The following is a 14950-nucleotide window of genomic DNA, read 5'->3' as shown; positions in this document are numbered from 1 at the left end:
ACTTTCTGAATTTCATTTTGAATACTTTGAGGGGTGCAGTTATTATAATGGGGTAATTTATGGGGTATTTCTAATATGAAGGCCCCTCAAATCACTTCAAAACTGAACTGGTCCCTGAAAAATTCAGATTTTGAAAATGTTGGGAAAAATTGGAAAATTGCGGCTGAACTTTGAAGCCCTCTGATGTCTTCCAAAAGTAAAAACATGTCAACTTTATGATGCAAACATAAAGTAGACATTTTGTATATGTGAATAAATGTATCATTTTTTGGGGATGTCCATTTGACATGGAATGTCCGAAAAAACTATCTCGGAATCAGAATGAAAAGTAAATTAAGAGTTATTAAAATGGGTTATTCAGAAAAAAAACTTTTTTATATATATATCAACTGGCTCCAGAAAGTTAAACAGATTTGTAAATTACTTATATTAAAAAATATTAATCCTTTCAGTACTTATGAGCTGCTGAAGTTGAGTTGTTCTTTTCTGTCTAAGTTCTCTCTGATGACACGTGCCTTGGGAACCACCCAGTTTTGAAGCAAATCCTCATACCAAACCTCTACTACTCTGTGCAGTTCCCGAGACAAGCAGAGATGTCAGCAGCAGAAAGCACTGTTGCCAGACAGAAACATCAACTCAACTTCAGCAGCTGATAATTATTGAAAGGATTAAGATTTTTTAATAGAAGTAATTTACAAATCTGTTTAACTTTCTGGAGCAAGTTGATATAAAAATGTTTTTTTTTTCCCTGGAATACCCCTTTAATGCTATTAAAATGATCTGGTCCCTAAGGTAAAGATCGGCTTGGTCCCTAAGGGGTTATGTATTGACTTGGGGAGGGAAGAGTACATAAGTCAACTGTTTCGTTCCCATTATTGTTTGCTTCACAATCAAAGCACTATCCATGTGTGTTGATCAAATGGCAAAAGTCTATTTAAGTCTATCTGAATTCCAATTTGTAACAGTAGCAATGTGTAAGATAAAAAAAAGTACAATCGCCATTATTCCATCTGATACAAAAAAACACAAAGAGCGCTCCGTAGTGCAATAAAAGATGGGTAGGAACCGCATATAATAATAATTTGCGCTTACCCAAAGAGTTGTGCTGACAAACAGGCACAGCTCTGGTGATCGTGTATAGGAAAATGTCCAAAGTGCAGCCGGTCCCTCTCCACCACCTCGTGGTGTTCAGTATTCCAATAAAACCTCCAAGTCACTTAGGGTTAATTCAGGCGCATGCAATGGATCGTGGCATGTACAGCAATGCTGATTAATGGCTTATAGAAAAGTAGGATCAATGTGGATAACCAAGGGTCATTTATTCAGAACAACGCGTTTCAACGCCGGAGCAGGCTTCTTCCTCAGGTTCAACTTGAGGAAGATGCCTGCTCCGGCGTTGAAACGCGTTGTCCTTTGGATACTGGATAAGATGTATAAAGCCGGTATACCCCTTTAAGTAAAAATTCTTTGAATTCTATCAATCTATAATAACATAAATAATGTAATTAAAATTCATTACTTCAAGTAGCTTATATCATAAGATATCATAAGTTCATAGTATAATATTTACCTCATATGTGTTCCTGCTGGCAAAATCTGCACTTGTCTACAAAGTAAACAATATCAAAAAGAGTTAATAAATAAGGCATGGTGCAGTGTTAAATGGACACTCATTAAAACTAATTTTGGCTACTGCACTTCTTATGGTATATAGAAAATCTTTCTAATGCTTTGTTTAAAAAAAATGATGTTTTCTATGTTTTATTTGTGTTTAAAAAAGCTGCCACTATGTGTCTCCCTACTTGTCCAGAGCACATTTCCCCCTATCTCTTGCACAGAATCAGGAGATGCAGTCTGGACTGCTAAGGGGTGTGTGTGCAGCCTTAGCCAATCATAGCTCATCTCACAAACTGAACTGCTCCGGGCTGTGTGTAACAGAGTGAGGGAGGAAGTTCTCCCCTGTATGGCTTCAGATGATGTCACCCCTGCTGGGTAACACCCCTTCCCAGCCTGTGAATCTGACTGAGACTGAGCAGAAAATACAGAGCAATATCAAGGTAGAAAACTAACAAATAATAAAAATACAGGCAGGGGGTGGTTTACTATAATGGGGGCAGTGAACTGGGAGGATTATTACATTTAACAAGATTATAAGAGGTATTTTTTAAACACCGATATGGTATAATTTAAATTTTAAACAAATTTCACTGGTAAAAAAGGCTTTTGGCATGGAATGTTAAAACAATTCAACAGTTAAATGGGGGAGGGGAACTAATTAGTTTTAGTGAATCTAAGAGGACATTTTGGCTGAGTCACATAATTTAGATTGGTCACTATTGGAAGTGTTGCCCAATAGAGCTTTTAAACGAATTATTAATCAGCAAAGAGGGAAAAAATTATTGGTATACATATATGGAACTCTAAGGAAAGAAGCCGGTAAAGGGAGGAAAATTAGTAGTAGAAAAAAGTGGGAGAACGACATTGGTCAGATTTCTGAAGAAGAACATAGCTAGAAATATTAAATCGGTTACATTGAACTCAAATTTGAGGAGGACTCAATTTAACATTGTTCATAAATTATACTATTATACCAATTGTCCCAGGTGTTCCTGTGATGCAGCAGATTTTAAGCAGATAATATGGCAGGAAGATTTTTTTCAAACTATTCTTTGAGGTAAAATAGATTAAAGGGGTACTCCGGTGAAAACCTTTTTTTTTTTTTAAATCAACTGGTGCCAGAAAGTTAAACAGATTTATAAATTACTTCTATTAAAAAATTATTTTCCGTTTGAAACACAGAGCTGTCTGCTGACATCATGAGCACAGTGCTCTCTGCTGACATCTCTGTCCATTTTAGGAACTGTCCAGAGAAAAAGGAAATCCCCATAGCAAACATATGCGGTTCTGGACAGTTCCTAAAATGGACAGAGATGTCAGCAGAGACAGCAGAGAGCACTGTGCTCATGATGTCAGCAGACAGCTCTGTGTTTCAAAAAGAAAAGAATTTCCGCTATCGTATTCAGCAGCTAATAAGTACGGGAAGGATTAAGATTTTTTAATAGAAGTAATTTACAAATCTGTTTAACTTTCTGGCACCAGTTGATTTAAAAAAAAGAAGTTTTTCACTGGAGTACCCCTTTAAGTGAATGAAATTGCTGTGTTCAAAGTGTTTATGTTGGCTAAAATAGTTATTCTGAGGATGTGGTTGTCAGTAGTGTTGAGCGGCATAGGCCATATTCGAATTCGCGAATATTCGCGAATATATGGACGACTATTCGTCATATTCGCGAATATTCGCATATTCGTAATATTCTCGTTTTATTTTCGCATATGCGAATATTCGCATGTGCGAAAATTAACATATATACGAAAATTCGTATATGCAAAAATTAGCATAGACGAAAATTTGCATATGCGAAAATAAGCATATGCACATTTTCGCATATGCGAAAAGTCGCACACCGGTCTCACACAGTAGTATTAGAGTAGTATGTGAAAAAAATGTAAAAAAAACGAATATTCGTAATTACGAATATATAGCGCTATATTCACGAATATTCGCAAATTCGCGAATATGCGATATTCGCGAATAAAATTCGAATTGCGAATATTCGCGAGCAACACTAGTTGTCAGATAAACTCAGTTTTTGTTGTTTTGGTATAGCTTGAGTAATAAAATGTTATTAGTACTTGAGGGCAATTAATAGTACAAAAGCAATAAGTGAACACAATAAGGTATGGAAGGGATGGAAATGATGAGTCTGACATGGGTTGTGGGTGTTTTTCTCTGTTTAGTTTTTTTTTTCTTTCTTTTGGGTGGGGTGGCTTGGATATTCATGGGGATGGATTAATCCTATTTTCTATGTTTAAAATGTATACTTATTTATTTTTGTAAAAGAAAATGATGAAGAAAAAAAAATTTCAAAATGAATATAATTTGTTAAAGCATCCCTATAAAATAATAAAAAAAAAACTATATTTATTTTAAGAAGCACAATAGGAAGAAGGTTAAAAGTATCTTGACCTCTCCTGCCCTGTCTGACTTAGTAAATTCTTGTATTTATCATGAAATAACAGTTTTAGAGCATTGCGCTTTATGAATAAATAATTCGAACTCAGTGTTACCAGTTGGGGTTGTGTCCCTACACAGTCTGACTCTGACTCTTAGCGCTGACTATGACAAACTTTGTAAAGACACACTCCTTTAATAAAGGGAACAGTAACATCCAATTGTCAATTATTAAAAACATATTCAGAAGTGATAGCAGAGGAATGGCACAATGCAGTTTTAAAGATCTTTCCAAATTTCTATTTTATGGGGAATTGAACGATTTACTAAAACATCAAGAAAGCGGACAGGCTCTCATTAATTAAACACTTCTGTCCAATTTTTTTTATAATATATGAACAAGCTTTATGTGACGATAAGAAATATTTGAATGGAAGGTTCTTTTTGCTAATGTTAAGACCATCTCTGTGTGCACTTATATGGCATGAAGGCCAATTGCTTGGCTCTCCTGTGTAGGTCAGCATTGCTGTACAAGGAGACAATGTGACACCACACACCACACCCAGGGCTGGTGCAAGGATTTTTGCCACCCTAGGCAAAACCTCATATTGCCACCATCCCACAATACCACTCCTAAGACAGTACTAGTATGGTATATATGGTAACACTGACTTATTTAGACATATAAGTAAGATGTATATATATGTGGTGAGGGTGCGATGAAAGGGCAGATGTTATTACCCTAGGGGCAGATGGCATTAACCCCTTGTGTTCGTGAGGCCAGGGCATGGTTATCCCATACACCACCCAAGGTATGGCCGCTGGTTTCTTGGCCAGGCGGGGGGGGGGGGGGGGGGTATAATCACTCTGATGCAGGGACTTGTAGTGGACTTGGACTTAATTATGCATTCCCACGCTGACATTAGTAGGCTTGATATACTTTACTATGACTGACTAGACTTCTCCCCTGTGGTTACTTACCAGGTTTTGACTTTCACCTGAAGGGGTACAGGGTTGATGGAAGCGTGGCTGCATGTTTAGGCCTAGACCTTGACTGTACTGTAGTTAAGCAACAGCTGAACTAAGGCAGCTCCTCCCTAGTATATATGGGAGCAATTTGGAGGACTCTCATAGGTCACCCACAAGTCATCTGGTCACTGACACCTTCCATGGTTACATGACTTAACAACAGGACTTAAAGACATATTCACTTAAATACAACACATTAACCCTTTATATAAACCATAGTGTGACGAGAGTCCTGAGGAGTGTGGGGCCAGGGGACTGGGACAGAGTCCACCTGAAAGGACCAAACAGTGTACAGAAGGGCCACCACAAAATCCCTATCTTAAAGGAAGATGGGTGAGGGAATAGGCCACTGGCCCAAAACAAGAGTGAACAGTTCCTGGGGCATTTTTAGTGAGTGTCCTGCACAGGGCTGGTGAACTGAAGAAAGAGTTAATGTGGCATATTGAACAACGTCCATACATACACAAACAATAGGGTGTTTGAACTAAGGGTGTTTTTTTTTTTTTTTTTTTTTTTTTAAAGTCAGGAACACGCCCATTTTCAGTGATAAAGCCCCCATTTCCACACAGTTACACCCCTTTATCAGATATTCCGAGTAAAATGGAGAGCTAGTCGGATTTTTCTCAATTCTCAAATCTGCCACACAACCCAACAAAATATATTGGGTTTGCAATAGTAAATGAGGGCCATAGTCTTCACGTTACACATACATAACCACAAGTATAAACATATAGACCCTGATTTACTATTGTAACCCCGACATGTTTTGTCGGGTTGTGCGACAGATTCTGGTGCATTGCGCCAGAATTTTGTCTAATTGCGCCAGATATAAGAAGAAAAAACCTGACCAACTCTCCATTTTACTGAGAAAACCTGAAACGGGGGCGTGGCCATTGAGGATAGGGGGCATGGTCACATAAAAGGGGCGACAGATCGGAGCATGTGTAAAAAAAAAAAAAAAAAAGCAAAATGTAGGGAAACCTTTGTAAATATAGGGGGGGGGGGGAAATTGTAGGGAATTAAAACCTACAAAGACAACTTCACTCCACTCTTAGTAAATCAGGGCCATAGTGTATATACAGATACACACATAGTATACATTATAGTTATAGAACACAGGTATCTTACCACGAGGAGGCACCCTCAGCCAATGTGCGCTGACAATTAATGCGTAGAGTGTACTGGAGGGGATATTACATGGGAATGTCACATACATTAGGGGTAATATAAACAAAAAAAAGCATAAAAAGTTGACCAGCGCTCAATGAAGTACGACTTGAAATATGTAGGTAAAAAGAGTGGTATATGCACTTACTCCACAGTGGGGAATCTAGGTGATCCTTTCACCAAAGATACCCCCTCCAAGACAGCTTGTATCACTCAGCGCCGAAAATAGGTAACAAGTCACAGCGCCAGGACAGCCAGAGATTCAGGAATTCATTTAATATAGCAATGCGTTTCAAAGGTTAAAATATACCTTCTTCATCAGGCTTACACATAATAATGAAACATCCATTCAATTTATACTCACACAGCGTCTCCTCAGACACCGGCATCTTCCGCTCACTTCATCCCTTCCGGTCTCATGGTCACATGACCACGGTCACGCAACCATGGCTGTTACGTAGCAGTCACATGAACTAGGTTAGTCACTTGCGCTTGCTGTTACGGCCCGCTGTCCCGCTCGGGGCCGCCTGCGGCTTCTTCCCCGTTCCCGCATGCCGGTGACGCCGCGGTCCACTCCCCACTACTCACCTCGGTCCTCTGGCGTCTCTCCCCGGGGCTCCTCCGGCGTGCAGCTTCCTCTTCCTGCTCGCACGGGAGCCGCGTCCCTGGGGATGTCATGGCGCACCTCCTGTGCTCCTTCCTGTGGTGTTGCTGCGCGCACGTCTCCCCCTTAGGGCGCGAGAGCACCACCCTGTGAGATTTAAAGGGACAGTGCCCTTTTTCCATTTGTCCCTGTTTTTTCCCTCCTCTATTTAAGGAAGTCACTTCCTTGGTTCCCTGCCGGATCTTTGTGCGTATTGCCCTAGAGAAAGCATTCCCCGTGTTACTTCTCCAGTCTGTGTATCTAATCCTAGCCTATGTTTCTCGTATACGAATCTGAGCCGCCTGCCCCTGACCTTCTGCTAGTCCTGACTACGAGTTACTCTCCAGCCTGGTCGCCTCTCTGCTCCCAGCCTTCCAGCTCCACCTCTCCGTGCCAAGCTTCACCGCGGCTACCCGCGTGGACGATTCGTGCCGGAGGTAGCGACCTGGACGTCGCCTGCCGCAGCAAATCCATCCTGCTTTGCGGCGGGCTCTGGTGAAGACCAGCGGCGTCTTAGATTCCGCTCTCTGGTATGGCTTTCTACACCTTCCCAGCGGATCCACCTCCTGCTTCCTCTGGTGAGTGTCACACTTGCTCTGTGATTGAAACCATGTGTCCCAGCCTGGAACGCACAGGTATCAGACACGTGTATCGTTTGCGCATGCGCTATGGCTATACCCGTGCGTCTCGCACAGTGAGCTAGGTGCATAGATCTATCCACGCATGCTCTGTAATAACCCCATGTGTCCTAACCTGGAACACACAAGGAACAGGCATGTGTAGAGAAGCTCCCGGTACGACCTCCATGCGTCCCACTCTGGAACGCAAAGAAGATCGGTATGGGTATATAATATATAAGTCTGTGGTTACAATGTGAACATTTACAACCTGGAGCACAATTAAATATCCAGGATAAAGGCCTATATTCTAAAGCTTTATAAATAACTTAGCCTTAAGCCTTAGTTTCATTGTTTTTGTTATCCTTATTTTGGAGCGGAAAATTGCCGTTATCATTGCAGACTATAATATAAGACATACATTATATAAATACCTATAAAATACTATAAAAATAACAATATTAAATTTTATATTAGATATAGACACATTATTGTGCCATTTCTGAAAAAGAAAATTAATATATTATAAAATATTATAAATGGTTTTATATCTAAAATATCAATTTAAAAAAGAAAAAAAAACAATACATAGAAACCTTTAATACACATGTTCTAATGATTCGTTCAACCCATATGGTTGGAGGGTGTTGAGTCTAAAGATCCAATACATCTCTTTTTGACATAAATTCTTATAATTCTTATTTCTTATTTTTTCCAATGGGGTAACTTTCATGAGAGTAGGATCTTTATTATGACACTCACTAAAGTGTCTAGAAACACTGTGTAATTGGAAGCCATTAACTATAGTAGAACGGTGCTTGTTTATCCGTTGTCTAAGACTGTTAATGGTTCTTCCCACATATTTGTGTTTACAAGGACACTCGATTAGATAAATAACTAATTCACTGGCACAATTTAAATATTCCTTTATATAATATGGTTTCTCTTCTAATGGAATAATAACCTCAGTCCTTTTGTTAGAGATGATGGAGCAACATTTACATCTACTCATACCACACCTGTATGCTCCTTTTATCTCTTTTGCTCCAAAGTGGACACCTACCTTTTTAATTTTAATTTTCTCTTTTTGTTTTTTTAGGATGGAGGGGGCTAACATATTTTTTAAAGTTTTAGCTCTCCTAAAGATACATTTTGTTTTTTTTGGAACAGATGGACCTATAATGGGGTCTCCAGTAACTAGATTCCAACTATTCCCCAGTATCTTTTCAATTTCCTTATGAGATATGTTGTATATCTCGTTAGGAAGGCTAGGTCGAAGGATTCTATATTATCCGATTCTTTTGGATTTCTGGTCCTTTTTGTTTTTATTTCCAACGATTTATCAAAACAATCCTCTTGTTTCATATTAGTTATTCTATCTACAGGATCATTGACAAGGGGTCTCGGATAAGCAAAAGAGATAAAAGGAGTATACAAGTGTGGTATGAGTAGATGTAAATGTTGCTCCATCATCTCTAACAAAAGAACTGAGGTTGTTATTCCATTAGAAGAGAAACCCTATTATATAAAGGAATATTTAAATTGTGCCAGTGAATTCCTTAGTTATCTAATCGAGTGTCCTTGCAAACACAAATATGTGGGAAGAACCATTAACAGTCTTAGACAACGGATAAACAAGCACCGTTCTAATATAGTTAATGGCTTCCAATTACACAGTGTTTCTAGACACTTTAGTGAGTGACATAATAAAGATCCTACACTCATGAAGGTTACCCCATTGAAAAAAATAAGAAATAAGAATAAGAATTTATGTCAAAAAGAGATGTATTGGATCTTTAGACTCAACACCCTCCAACCATATGGGTTGAACGAATCATTAGAACATGTGTATTAAAGGTTTCTATGTATTTTTTTTTTCTTTTTAAAATTGATATTTTAGATATAAAACCATTTATAATATTTTATAATATTAATTTTCTTTTTCAGAAATGGCACAATAATGTGTCTATATCTAATATAAAATTTAATATTGTTATTTTTATAGTATTTTATAGGTATTTATATAATGTATGTCTTAGATTATAGTCTGCAATGATAACGGCAATTTTCCGCTCTAAAATAAGGATAACAAAAACAATTAAACTAAGGCTTAAGGCTAAGTTATTTATAAAGCTTTAGAATAAAGGCCTTTATCCTGAATATTTAATTGTGCTCCAGGTTGTAAATGTTCACATTGTAACCACAGACTTCTATATTATATACCCCTACCGATCTTCTTTGCGTTCCAGAGTGGGACGCATGGAGGTCGTACCGGGAGCTTCTCTACACATGCCTGTTCCTTGTGCGTTCCAGGTTGGGACGCATGGGGTTTTTACAGAGCATGCGTGGATAGATCTATGCACCTAGCTCCCTGTGCGAGACGCACGGGTATAGCCATAGCTCATGCGCAAACGATACACGTGTCACTCTGATACCTGTGCCTTCCAGGCTGGGACGCATGGTTTCAGTCACAGCGCAAGCGACTAACCTAGTTCACGTGACTGCTACGTAACAGCCATGGTTGCGTGACCGCGGTCATGTGACCATGAGACCGGAAGGGATGAAGTGAGCGGAAGATGCCGGTGTCCGAGGAGACGCTGTGTGAGTATAAATTCAATGGATGTTTCATTATTATGTGTAAGCCTGATGAAGAAGGTATATTTTAACCTTTGAAACGCGTTGCTATATTAAATGAATTCCTGAATTTCTAGCTGTCCTGGCGCTGTGACTTGTTACCTATATCTGGCGCTGAGTGATACAAGCTGTCTTGGAGGAGGTATCTTTGGTGAAAGGATCACCTAGATCCCCCACTGTGGAGTAAGTGCATATACCACTCTTTTTACCTACATATTTCAAGTCGTACTTCATTGAGCGCTGGTCAACTTTTTATGCTTTTTTTGTTTATATTGTCTATGTATGGGCATTGTTATGTTCCCAGAAGACTGTGCGCTCTCCAGAATTGTGGATTTGTGAAGAGACTACGTTTATATTGATTGATTTGACTGCTATCTAGGCCTGTGGGTGTTAGTGGAGAGTTGCCTAAGGCACCACTCCACATACACCGGTGAGTTTATATTTTGATTCTTGATATAGGTGGTGGGACTTGGATTTGAGTGCTAATTCCCTCTGTATTTTCCTGTACATATACTCCCCATACATTAGGGGTATTAGTCATGGGTTAGAGAAGGTATTAGATGGGGAACACCATATACCAGAAGATGTATTAGAAAGGGGTGTTATGTACAGGGAAAGAGTATTAGATATGGGAATTTCATGCACCACTAGGGGGTATTAGTTGGGGATAGCATGTATTGGGGGGGTATTAGATGGGGAACATCATGTACGGGAGGAGGTATTCGAATGGGACGGTAATGTGCTGGAAAAGGGTATTAGATGGGGAACCTCATGCACTGGAAGGGGATATTACATGGAGGATGCCATGTACTGTACCTGGAGGGGTATTAAATTGAGGGAATTCATGTACTTGTGGGGAGCATTATGTCATGCCATTATGTTATGTTATTTACAGACATTTTCAGTCAAAACAACTGTTTGTTGGGTAAAAGAACAATCGTGGTAGCCGACTTATGACAGACTGTCATTGTCTGGAAACAGGTTGGTTGTATTTAACACTTTCAGCCAATAGGCAGACAAAAGATTTGGTTCAGGAAAGAGCTTTCCTAAAATAATATTTTAGTTCAGTTGTTCAGCCACCAACCCATTTTTATCAATGTGTATGGCAACCTTAATTCAAGGGTCCAATCAGAGAGGGGCCAAGCTGAGGGGCCCCTATTCAAAAGTTTAGTTTGGGGTCCTTGTCCATTTTTTAAATATAAAAAAAAATTTTTAACTCCCAAACCATATAATACTATTAGTGATATTGTCAATTGTGTTAGACAACTGCTATGTCATCTACTGGCACATTTAGCATATTTTCACTGCCTAAAGGTAGCCATCAAACATCAAATAACTGTTGGCTGAACTCATTCGGCAGGCATCCATGGCTCCCTTCTAGGCTCCTCTGGTGGGGACTTTGCTCTCTTAGAATTAAAAAATTGTGAAGTTGAAAGTTCAGCATGTCCTTTATCATCTATCTGGGGAAAATCAGTAGCCCCCTATACACACTAGTTGCCATTGATCTTGTTTTAGCCATGTTCACCTAGATCAGAAGATTATTAGAGCCGTCGTTCTGAGATTCCTATCTCCCAAATACTATTATGATGAGGTTTATCTTACAGAGAACATCTTCCCCTAACAGCAGAAGTAAACTCGCAATAGTTTCCCGCAGATATTCAGGAATGTTTCTGCCTGACCAGGTTTAACTGTGTATTACTGCCCACACAAATTTAAAAAAATCTAAACATTTCCACGAATACCTCTAGCTGACGAAAGTGCCCCATAAATAGGCATAAAAAGGCTGTTTTTTTTATTGGATGATCCTGAAATTTTAAATCAATCCTTTGTAGAGAACAGGGTTGAACTTTAATACAATAACAAACCTTGATAAGAGTAGTGATGTCGCGAACATGAAATTTTCCGTTCACGAACGGGCGAACCACCATAGACTTCAATAGGCAGGCGAATTTTAAAACCCACAGGGACTCTTTCTGGCCATAATAGTGATGGAAACGTTTTTTCAAGGGGACTAACACCTGGACTGTGGCATGCCGGAGGGGGATCCATGGCAAAACTCCCATGAAAAATTACATAGTTGATGCAGAGTCTGGTTTTAATCCATAAAGGGCATAAATCACCTAACATTCCTACATTGTTTAGAATAACGTGCTTTAAAACATCAGGTATGATGTTGTACTGATCAGGTAGTGTAAGGGTTACGACCACTTCACAGTGACAGACCAAACTCCCCGTTTAACACACCACAAACAACCGCAAACAGTCCATTTGCACAACCCCAAACTCCTCATTTGCACAAGGTTGGATACCAAGCTAGCCATGTCCCGTTCCTTATCCTCACTGATGTCATTGAAGGTATTATGGCAAAATCGGATGTGGAGTCTGCTTTTCGGTTGTTGCAGGTTCATCCGGAGTGTTATCATCTGTTGGGTTGTAGGAGGGATGGGCAATTTTATTATGACGTTCGCCTGCCCATGGGTTGTTCCATTTCGTGTCACTACTTTGAAATGTTCAGTAAATTTTTGGAGTGGGTGATCCATTTTGAGACGGGCAGTGCATCTATCATCCATTATCTGGAGGATTTTTTGTTTGTGCTACCCCCCCACCCCCCCCCCCCCCCCGCGGGTTCCTCCAGGTGCCAATTTCTTTCGGATACTTTTCATTTTTCATGCAGAGGTTTGATGTTCCCTACACTGTCCTTTCTTTTTTGGGAATAGAGATCGACTCAGTGGAGATGGTTTTTCGGTTGCCGTCTGATAAGCTGGAGTGTTTGTTGCAGTTGTTGGAGAGTTTTTGCATGGTGCGCAAGGTGACTTTGCGCCAACTGCAGGTTCTTTTAGGTCATTTGGTTTTTGCCTGTCGGGTCATGCCCATGGGCCATGTTTTTTCAAGGCGGCTTTCTCTGGCTACGAAGGGCATGTCTCAGCCCGGTCATCACGTCTCAGCGGATGTATTCTGATATTTTGGTGTGGAGAGAGTTTCTCAGACATTATAATGGGCGCACCTGCTGGCATTTGTTTACGGAAGCAGCTGGTTCCTGTGGTTTGGGGGCCTTTTTTGAAGGGAGCTGGTGTGTGGAGGCGTGGCCTGAGTGGATGGACAATGGTTTATGTAGAAATCTTACGCTTCTTGAGTTGTCCCCGATTGTGATGGTGGTTGAGTCATGGGGGGAACGTTTTTGTAATCAGCGGGTGTGTTTTTGGTCTGTGGTACAGTGTATCAATGGTTTTGTTCTACTCTACTCTAAGAGTGTTGGCTTTGCTTCGTCATTTGGTTTTGCCTTGTTTTCAGCTAAATATTTGGTTTAAGGCCTGACACATGCCTGGTGTTGACAACGTTATTGCTGATGCTCTTTCCCGATTTCAGTTCCAGGTGTTTCGGCAACTGTGTCCGGAGGCGGAGATGGAGGGCCTCTCTTGCCCCCCGTTGGTCTGGGAGTTAGTGATCAATGTCTGATGCCCTTGCTGGTGTCTTCTATGGCTGCCGCCACTTGGGTCAGACATGGTAAGGCGGAGGGAATGGTGGCCGGTGGTTGGTGGGCGTGATGTGGCTACGAGTGTGGCTGAACGTTTGGAGGTTACGGTTGAGTATCTTTTTTCATTGCGCTCTCCTAAAGTTTCTGCTGTGGTGGCATGGCAACGTTTGTCGGGGGTGAGTTTTTATTTCAAATTGTTGGGATGGGATGACGTTACCAAGAGGTTTTTGATACAACAGGCTTTGAAGGATTGGCAGCAGACTCATGTTCGGGGGGAGACCAGGAGGCCGGTTTCCTATTCTTTATTGCTGTCGTTTTTGTCGGTTACTGGTTGATGTTGTTCTTCCCCTTATGAATCTGTTTTGTATTCCGCAGCGTTTTGTGTGGCGTTTTTTTGTGCATTGCGGGTAGAGGAGCTGGTGCCAGTGTCTAAGACTGGTGCTGTTTTTTTTTAGGGGGGATGATGTAGTTTGCTCTAATGGGGTTTTACAGTTGCGAATACGCAGGTCTAAGACGGACCAATTGGGGAAGGGAGCTTGGGTGAGCTTGCAGGCTGTGGATGGGGAGGCATGCCCGGTGCGGGCAGTGTCAGAGTTTTTGAAAATTCTTGCGGCCGGCACGCATTTTTTCGCGCACGCTGATGGTTTGCCTTTGACGAGGTATCAGTTCCAGGCGATTTTTAAGCGTTGTTTGGGGATTCTAGGTGCTCCAGTGATGGAATTTGGGGCGCATTTCTTCCGTATTGGTGCGGCTACAGAAGCCGCTAGGGCTGATTTTTCTGTTTCAGCAATTAAGCGCATTGGGCGGTGGCGCTCGGACTGTTATGCTGGTTATGTGCGTCCGGAATGGTTGTTATAATTTTGTTTCTTTTCTACATCCGATGATGGCATCAGTTTTCTTCCTGGGGCATTACTAATTCCACCGGGTGGCCCAGAGGGTGGATTGTCGGCCTGGTGGGCGATCCCTGGGCTGCAGCAGCTGGAACACACACTGGCGTTGTATTCTGGGCATGAGGTGGCCCCGTGTCCTGACGGAGGTTGTGGACATAGCAAGAACTGTTCGTTCTTGTGTGGTTTTGGTGGTACATGCAGGTGGGAACGACCTGTGCCATACCAGAGTACTGCATCTGATCACTTTCATGAAGGCCGACATTGAACGGCTCCTAGGGTTTTTCTCTGAAATTATTTTAGCGTGGTCAGAAATTGTTCCACGTGTTGCCTGGCAAGGTCCACGGGATGCGGAGGCCATCGAGCGGTCTCGCCGCTTAGTTAATTCATGCATGGTCCATTTTGTGAGAGGTAAGGGTGGGGTGGTGGTCCGTTACCGGGAGTTGGAGGGTGATAACCGCCGGTTTATGAAACCGGATGGGGTCCACC

The 14950-nt window shown here is 41.1% G+C and overlaps 1 long non-coding RNA gene across 1 annotated transcript in view; it reads right to left on the bottom strand.

The window, feature by feature from the left end:
- LOC130281892 (uncharacterized) overlaps positions 1–14950 on the bottom strand; it is a 62819-nt gene that overhangs the window by 31661 nt on the left and 16208 nt on the right. Inside the window, exon 3 of the long non-coding RNA XR_008846155.1 lies at positions 1571–1606. This is a non-coding gene — a long non-coding RNA (uncharacterized LOC130281892). The remainder of the gene's footprint in view (positions 1–1570; positions 1607–14950) is intronic.

The sequence above is a fragment of the Hyla sarda genome, chromosome 7 (assembly GCF_029499605.1).
Source record: "Hyla sarda isolate aHylSar1 chromosome 7, aHylSar1.hap1, whole genome shotgun sequence".
Taxonomy (NCBI): domain Eukaryota; kingdom Metazoa; phylum Chordata; class Amphibia; order Anura; family Hylidae; genus Hyla; species Hyla sarda.
This window is presented reverse-complemented; position numbering and strand designations above follow the sequence as displayed.